At 46.3% G+C, this 8,512-nt stretch overlaps 1 long non-coding RNA gene across 1 annotated transcript; it reads left to right on the forward strand.

Annotated features, from left to right (window-relative positions):
• The first annotated feature begins 531 nt into the window (after positions 1-531).
• Positions 532-1,729, forward strand: LOC127002485 (uncharacterized). The gene is made up of 3 exons (XR_007756298.1): positions 532-740; positions 936-1,015; positions 1,389-1,729. It is a non-coding gene; the product is annotated as an uncharacterized LOC127002485 (long non-coding RNA).
• The last annotated feature ends 6,783 nt before the right edge of the window (positions 1,730-8,512 follow it).

An 8,512-nucleotide genomic window follows, 5' to 3' on the forward strand; every position in this document is an offset into this window, starting at 1 on the left:
TCCACGAAACACACATAAGTCTGACATTCACCATCTTCTCCATCACTTTACAAATGCAGGATGTTAAAGAAATAGGACGATAGTTAGCTGCTTGGAGATGATCTTTCCCAGGCTTCAGAATGGGTAGAATTACAGCCACACTCCACAGAGATGGAAAATCACCGGTACGCCAAATGAAATTGTAAAGATCCAATAAAAATGTAAAACCACAGTCAGACATGTGGCGTAAGAAATCATAAGGGATGTCGTCTGGACCTGGCGAGGAATCATGACACTGGGATAAAGCCGTCTTCAACTCGGAGAGAGAAAATGGGATATTATAAGATTCCCCTCCGGTGGAAGCGAAGTTAACGCCGAGTGATTCCAAATCCCGGCGATGACGAGCCCCTGGTGCAGTAGGATCTTTCCTAGAGACACTGGCAAAGTGCTTGGCGAATAGGTCAGCAACAGTCTTAGGGTCCGCCATCGTTTCCCCTGCATGCGATAACACTGGAGGGGGAGGGGGGGAAAACTTCCCAGAGATCTTATCTGTGGGTCAGAGAAAAAAAACGCCAACTACACTTTTCGAAGATTTTCAGATTTCGTTGCCGCCATGTTCTCCAACGTTTTCGCAGACTGTATAACCGTCAGTGGCGTTTCAGAAGCGGAAGGGGAAGGCTGTGTCGCATTTATGCTGAAACGCCAACTTCGCATGTTCAGGGAAATCTTTGGTTTGAAAAAAGCCAACTACGTTTAATGAGGTGAGTTCGGTTCGATTTTATATGAAAAACGCCAACTACCTAATAAATAAAAGTCTTTTGCTTTGAAAAGCGCCAACTGCGCCAAAGCTTTGTGAATCCGGAGAAAGATGCACAATGTTTTAGTGATTAGGACTACAACCACTGTCCAATCGAATTCCCATCAAACATTATCATTCTTTATTTCTTTTATTTCAGCCCTCATCCTTCCACTCAGTCAAACAATCCGACAACTAGCGGAATCCTACTCCAGCTTTGCTAGCTCTGCCAAAGGAGAAGTAAGAACTCTAGCTTTCGTAACGTTCTATCTACTATGGTCGTAAAAATACATAGATATTTCTGAATGTTCTGCTCTTTGAAAAAATGCTGAATGAAATAACATTAAAAGATTAATTATCTAACAAAAATTGGGTCTTTTCCATTTCATGGCAAGCACTATTTTAAGCATTATTTTTTTTTCCCAACTCTCTTTCATTTCTCCACAACATGAATGTTATATTCTTGTTTAGGACAAAAATCTGCATTTCTGGCGAAAATTTGGTGCAAAAATAGTGTTTACCATGAAACGGAAAAGATCCCCAAAATTCATATGCTTGATTGTTTTTTTTTCCAGTGTGATCATCCTCTCAAACTTTTTCTCCTCTCATCTAGGCTCCACATGACTTCCCGAGCTCACAAGATGGTGGCCCTAGCTCGGGCCAAGATCAAAGAAGGAGCAGTCCCCTGGTCATCTACTACGAACCCTGAGTCTTCCAACATGGATGACGTTCCCTGGGACATGTCACCTATTCCTCCACCACCATCAGCAACTGAAGCAATCGAAGAAGACCTTGCGTTTGATGCTAACCCTGCTTTAGAAATTGCAGTCCTGGAAACGATGGAACCGAAGACTGGTCCGGAACTTGCATCCCAACGACTGGAAGCAGAGCCCCTTCCTCATCAACAACATGCTGTTAGCACATCCAGCATCCCAGCGGAGACCTTGAACGACGTTCCAGGAGCGGATCAAAACAAGGAATCGTCAGAAAGCAGCTTAAGAATTGAATCGGCATCGGGCAGCGATTCTTCATCCGAAAGCAGCTCGAGCAGTGGTTCGTCAACCAGCAGGAGCCCCTCGTCATTGTCTTCCAGCTCATCGTCAGAATCATCCGACGATGACAATGCTGATTCTGCTACCGGAACGACCAAAGGTGGAAGCGTTTACGTAGGCAGGAAAAGGTCAAAACCAAAGCCACATCAATGGAAGAAGGGGAAATTGAAGAAACTAGTTCGAAGTGGGAAATCCCACAAAACAAGGGGTGGAAACGTCATTCAGAAGAACGTCCCACGTCCGGCAGCCTGTGACAAATGTCGGATGAAGTGCCAAGATCGGTTTTCCGAGAAAGACCGTCGACAGATCAACGCCACCTTTTGGGCTCTTGGTAACACTACCACACAAAAGCAATACATCAAAGGTTCAGTTGAACTTCATACTCCAAATCGCCAAGAAGGAGCAGAAAAGCGGCGAACCTTCAGTCGAAAGTACTTTTTAAAGAAAGGCTCCGAAAACCTTCCGGTTTGCAGGGATTTTTTCCTGCGAACCCTTCATGTAAGCAACACGTTCGTGGACATGAGTTTGTCTCCCGTACTCCATGGAGCAGTCGACCCAACAGAAAAGCGTGGCTGGCAGGCGGGAAAAGCCAAAAAGTACGGTGCTGATGTGGTGGAAAACATCAAGCGCCATATCGAGAGCTTCCCGGTGACTGAATCTCACTACAACAGAGAGCGCGGACATCGATACCTGGATTCCAACTTGTCAATGCACCAGATGTACCTGATGTATCTGATGCTGCATTTATTCTCTTTGGGTGGGATCTCCAGCATCGAGCTGAAGTACCTGATACCTGGCCACACGATGATGGACGCTGACAAGGCCCACGCTCGAATCGAAAGAGCCAAGAGGAAAGACATGATAATTCTCTACCCAACAGACTGGAACATGTTCATCCGGTCTGTTCCCTCACGGCGAGAGTCGACGAGGCTCGTCGTTGTACCCATGAACAAGGAGGACATCCACGACGTTAAGGGACTCTTCGAGACGAAAGGACCTCTGGTTCACCGTAAAAAAAGCCCCAAAAGCTCGACAGAAATCAACTGGCTGGAAACACGCTGGATCTTCATTCGAAACACCACCTCCTTCAGCTTCAAATACGATTTCGATGAAGGGCCAATGAACCAGATGAGCTGGGAGCGCCGAGGAGTTACGGCATTCCCAACGGCTCTGCCCGTCGCTTACCCCGAAGGCAATCCGATTTCTTCAGCAAAGAAACACGACATTCTTTCTCTGTGCCAACGATTTGGAAGTGACGTTCGTGCCTTCTACATGAACCTTAAAACCAACGATGCGTAGGATTTAGATACTGATGAATAGGATTGAAAAAGTGCTTGTTTGAGTCCCGGTTGGTATTACTCATTAAGTTTATGTTCCATAAAGCTCAAAATATGCTTTTCTCTTTGGTTCTGGTGTGTACCTATTTTAAATTCTTGTGTTTGATGAATATACTGAAGCTTTCTAGGTATAAGTTCAGGAAGTTTCCAATTTACGAGAAACTAGCTTTCAGTGTGTGTCATGATTTTTTTTTTTCTTGGGATTATATTTTTCGAGGAAAACAATAAAAATTATAGGATTTAGAAAATACATTTCTGTTCCATAAAGTTTAATAAAAGATGCTTTTCTCTTTGGTTCCGGTGTTTACTTCAAATTCCTTGTGTTCGATGAATATACTGAAGCTTTCCAGAAATAAGTTCAGGAAGCTTCCGTCTTTCAGAGTCGTCTAGTCAGGTCTTTGAGTCGCGGTTGAGATTGCTCGCTACGTTTCTCGAGCAGTAATCCAAGTTGGCGCATTTCTTAGCAGATAAAGTTATGCTCACTGGCGAATTCTGCAGTTAACGTTTTTCATACCAAAGGAAAAAAAACGCCAACTACAAAACTTTTCGTAACTTAAATATGCTTTAATTTTTTGAATAAAAAACTATCGTATCATGCAAGATAGACTTTATACCAACTTCAGAAACCGTCGGTAGACAGAAATAACTAAAATCATAGCTGCAATGCAAATTGTAAAGCCAAATTCGGTTTTTTGGCTCTCCTGAAAAAAACAGCTTTTTGCAGTTGGCGTTTTCTTTCTCTGACATGCAGTTAATATGAACTCTGTTAAAGACTTCTGTGAGTGTAGTTCTGGTAGTGATGGAAGAGAGATAAGCCTTCCAAGAAATTCGTTGAGCCTCCTTGAAAGTGCGTCGTGCTCGGGCACGTTCGCCGAAAAACATCCAAACACTGGGGGTCCCCACGGTGACGACGAAGTCGAGAGAATGCAGCACGCTTCTCTTGCACAGTAGTAGTGCAAGCTGCGTTCCACCAGGGAACAGGACGTTTAGGAAAGTGGCCAGACGTCCTGGGGACGGATTGAAGGGCTGCAGAATGTAGGGCATCAGTGAAATAGGATGCAGCCTCGTCAGAAGTTCCAAAGTCAGCCAACGGACGAAGAGAGGAGCTAAGTTCCGTAAATCGCTGCCAGTCTGCTTTATCTAGACGCCAGCGAGAAAGGCGTGACTGTGGTACAGAATCAATGCGTTCCAATAAAATTGGAAAGTGGTCACTGCCATACAAGTCCGGTAAGACCCGCCAACGAAAATCAGGAAGAGAATTAGAAGTGAAAAGTGAAAGATCTAAAGAGGTAAAAGTACCAGTCTGGCTATGAAAATGTGTCACCTCCCCAGAGTTTAAAATTTATAATCCCTGATCCTCAATAAAAGAAGCAACTAAAAGTCCGCGTGGGTTGGTAGCACCATCATCCCACAACGGATGGCGACCGTTAAAATCCCCTAATAAAAGTAAAGGCGAGGAAAGTTCCTGCACCAGGTCGTCAAGATCGTGTCTGTCAACGGGAACACCAGGAAGGAGATAAAGGCTACATAATGTATAAAATTTGCCCAAATAAACCTTAACAGCAACAGACTGCAACGTTGAGTGAAGCTGTAATGGGACCGAAGGGATATCACAGCGAACGAATATGGCGGTGCCACCATGGTGGCCCTGTCCAGGATTAGGGGTAATGTAAACGGCCCGATACCCAGGAGGACTAGAGTGAGTGTAGTCTCCGAGCATTGTCTCCTGTAAACAAAGGCAAGCAGGAGAAAACCGAGATATCAATGCTCAGAGTTCCTCCCACGAGGCTCGTAGGCCTCTACAATGCCACTGGAGGAGTAGGAAGATGTCTATTTTCGAGTGCGCTCCAGGCGAGCCCCTGAAAGAGACTGCCTTTTACCCACCTGATTCGGTACGGTAATACGACGAGAAGAGGAGACTGGGACCCGAGAGGAGCCGGGTCGAGGGACCTCGAGCTTTCTCCCAACAAAGGAACCTGCGCCCCCTCCGGACGCCGCACTACTAGAGCCAGACCGCACACCACTCCCCGAAGCTACGTGCTCGCAGGGAGGATTCCCAACACTATCTCCAAGGGATTCCTCAGTTTCCATATCCCGATCTGGAAAACCACTAGAAGAAACAGGAACTGGAACTCAATATGAGCCTCCGCATCTTCCTCCATAGGCCTATCCTGAGAGACCCCAGAATCATGTATACCTACATTAATCTTAGTTGGCAGAACAGATTCAACTGAATCTGAAGAACCGCGATGTCGCTTCTTCATACCTCTGGCGGACTTCGGCGAAGCAATGTGAGGTGCATCTACATCAGCATGCATCACCTGGGACGAGGCCGGAGAAGCCCCATCAGAACCTGGAGGTGACTCGACAGAATCACCGAGGCCACTGTCTTGGAGTTTCTTTCTGTTCTTTCCCACACGAAAAAGAGGGCGCCATAAACAATTGCAACTCACCTTGCCGCCCTTGCTGACCCTCTTAAATATGGCTGGGGAATTGTCCTAGACCCCGCTCAGTTCAACTCCTTAAGCGTGGCCTCTTTCACCATGATCCTCCCCTTAGAAGAGACATCCGTTTTTGGTCCCTAGAAAAGGTTATAACGTCTCTATCTTCCACTAGGTACCAGGATAGGCCTTCAGAAATGGATTTCCTAATACACACCCTGTTCCTCGTCGCCCTCGCCTCTAGGTTCAGGTCCTCGCAGCTCAGGACTCTTACGCGTTTTCCCAGGTACACTACATTCACGACAGATGGACCTGCAGTGTCCTTAGCTTCCTCCTCAAAATCGCTAGCCAAGAATGAGCGCCTCGACCACTGTCTCCAACCAGTGGTCATACCAGTCTGGTGCCTGCAAAGCGAGCCTCACCCACTCTGCCCCGTGTCAGCCTTAAGGAACTACATAACAGCTTCTACGGCGCACGAACAACATCACCTTTTCTGTGATCCCGCTTCAGCCCTCCCTCTGTCAATCAGGAGGGTTGCAGGCCTCCTAAGGACCGTCATAGAGGAAGGAGATCCGGGACATGACCCGCGCGCTCATGATGTCCGAGGGGTAGCTGCCTCCCTGGCTTTCCTTAGGACCCATTCCCTGGACCGGGTCAAGGAGAGCGTCCAGTGGAGCACTGCTTCCTGTTCCTATCTCTCCGTCTGTGGACGACGCCCCCTGCGTTGCGTTAGGACTTCCCCCGTCGAGGGAGATGGAATAGGAAGAAATTTAACTTTTTTTTTTTTACTCCTCGGCAGCAAGGTAAAAAAAACGGAGGGTGAAGGTGCACTCCTACCTCTTCCCTCCATGTATATATGTTCCTCAACGAGTGGTAATTAACGGACAGCCTTCCGATTGGCTTCCAGTCACTAGTGGAGTGCCTCAAGGGTCAGTGCGTGAACCCATTATCCTTATCATATATATTAACGACCTAGAATCAGGACTGAAATCTACGATATCGAAATTTACTGATAACATATATTGTGGTATTGCCTACGTTATGTATTGTGATTGGGTTGTAGGTCCCCTTATTGTTTAATCTGTTTATTGTGTTCCACACCTGAATGAGGGATGTGGTGCGGTTGACTAGAGAGGTAAATTCTCGGCAATTATTGCGCTTGGCGGTTTTGATGACTTTCCTTGCCTGAACCCTTGCCTTTTTATATGCGATGTATTTTATCGGACTGGGCTGCTTGCTGAAATGCCTGTATCGTCTATTTTACCTGTCGGCAATCTGTTGTCCACCATGGAACTCTATGCTTTGTGGCAACTGAAGAAGTCTTGGGAATGGTGACCTCGGCGGCGTGTAATATGGAGCGTTGCATGTTATCAACCTTAGTGTCTATATCTTTCCCAGATATGTCCAAGTCGATGATCCTTCTGAAGGAATTCCAGTCTGCTTTTTTGAAACTAAATCTAGGGCAAACAGGGGCCCGTGTGCATGAGGTCGCGTGCATAAGAAATGCAGATAGGTAAATGGTCGCTGCCATACGAATCATCGATGGCTTCCTAAGAGAAGTCTGGTGAGATATTTGCGGATGAGATAGACAGGACAATAGCTGATGCGCTACCGGTTCGATCGTCTACGCGAGTCGCACTACCGTCGTTCAGAAGACAGAGGTTTGTCTGCATCAAAAGGTTTGTTATTTGCTCTCCACGAGCATCGCACCTCCTGTTACCCCACTGATGATGATGGGCGTTGAAGTCATCACCCAGCACCACTTTATTCCCAGGGAGCTGAGAATAAGGTGATAGCATTGTGTCATCACCAAGGGGAACGCGGGACGGAAAGTAGAGGGAGGAAATTTACAAGTGGTAGAGTTTTAGGGCAGGATAATCTGGCTGATCCTCAAGCCTCGTCTCCTATAGACAAACGACTAACGGCCTGTGGGAGTTTATCAACAACGATAAAAAGTGTTCTTTATTACCAAGACTTATACAATTCCACTGAATAGTATTGAACATGATGGTTTAAGAGTTACGGGGGCGGCCGTTGTTCTTATATTTATTCTTCTTCTTGGCCGACGAGTCATCGGCAGAAGAGTTACCGGGGGACCTCTCCCGGTGCTTGGCAGAGGAGATCTCCAATGACTCCCTCGAATCCGTCGAGGGAGAGGGTGCACGGCCGCCCTCCCGCGACGAGGCGAGGGTGGCGTTGCGGAGAGAACACTTAGGGAGGGAGGTTACGGCCGTACCATAAGGCAACCTCTTCGACTGTGGAACCTTTTCGGCCATTTTCTCCTTCCATAAAACTCAAAGGGTTTCCTCCGGAGCGGAATGGAAGGTGTTGAAGGGCGAAATTATTTCGAGATAGGCACATCTTCGTCAGCCCCTTCGCATATTTTATGCGTCAATTCTGCATTTCGTTCATTAATATAGTAGTTAAGGATCCAGGAATTATAATAAAACGTATTTGATCTAATATGAGTCGGCAAAACTTTTTTAAATAAATTATTTAAAATGTTGTTTAAGACTTTAGGGTTGTATCATGATATTTAACTCTTGTCGGGTCAACACGCCTCCTTGATTAACTCAAGCAGGTAGTCTTTTGCTACAGCTCCGATGGGGCTCGATCACTTTTCTAACGGTTCCTTGCTTGACGGGATGGTAGCGAGGGGCAGAGGAGTGATAGCAGCAGGCACGTGTGGACTCCCTGGCCGAGTGCGTGGAGAGGTGGAAACACGGGCCGGGCAGGGATGCCAACCCTATCACTAACGCTATTTTCCCAATTATACCTATATTTGCCTTTCATTCAACCATTTTGTTCGTAATTATACATTGAAAAACATATATGATTACACTAATATATGTAAAATGCTTCAAATATCAATATTTCCGTGTAGAGATGCTTACAGAAACTACCAAC

The sequence above is a fragment of the Eriocheir sinensis genome, chromosome 23, assembly GCF_024679095.1.
Source record: "Eriocheir sinensis breed Jianghai 21 chromosome 23, ASM2467909v1, whole genome shotgun sequence".
NCBI classification, from domain to species: domain Eukaryota; kingdom Metazoa; phylum Arthropoda; class Malacostraca; order Decapoda; family Varunidae; genus Eriocheir; species Eriocheir sinensis.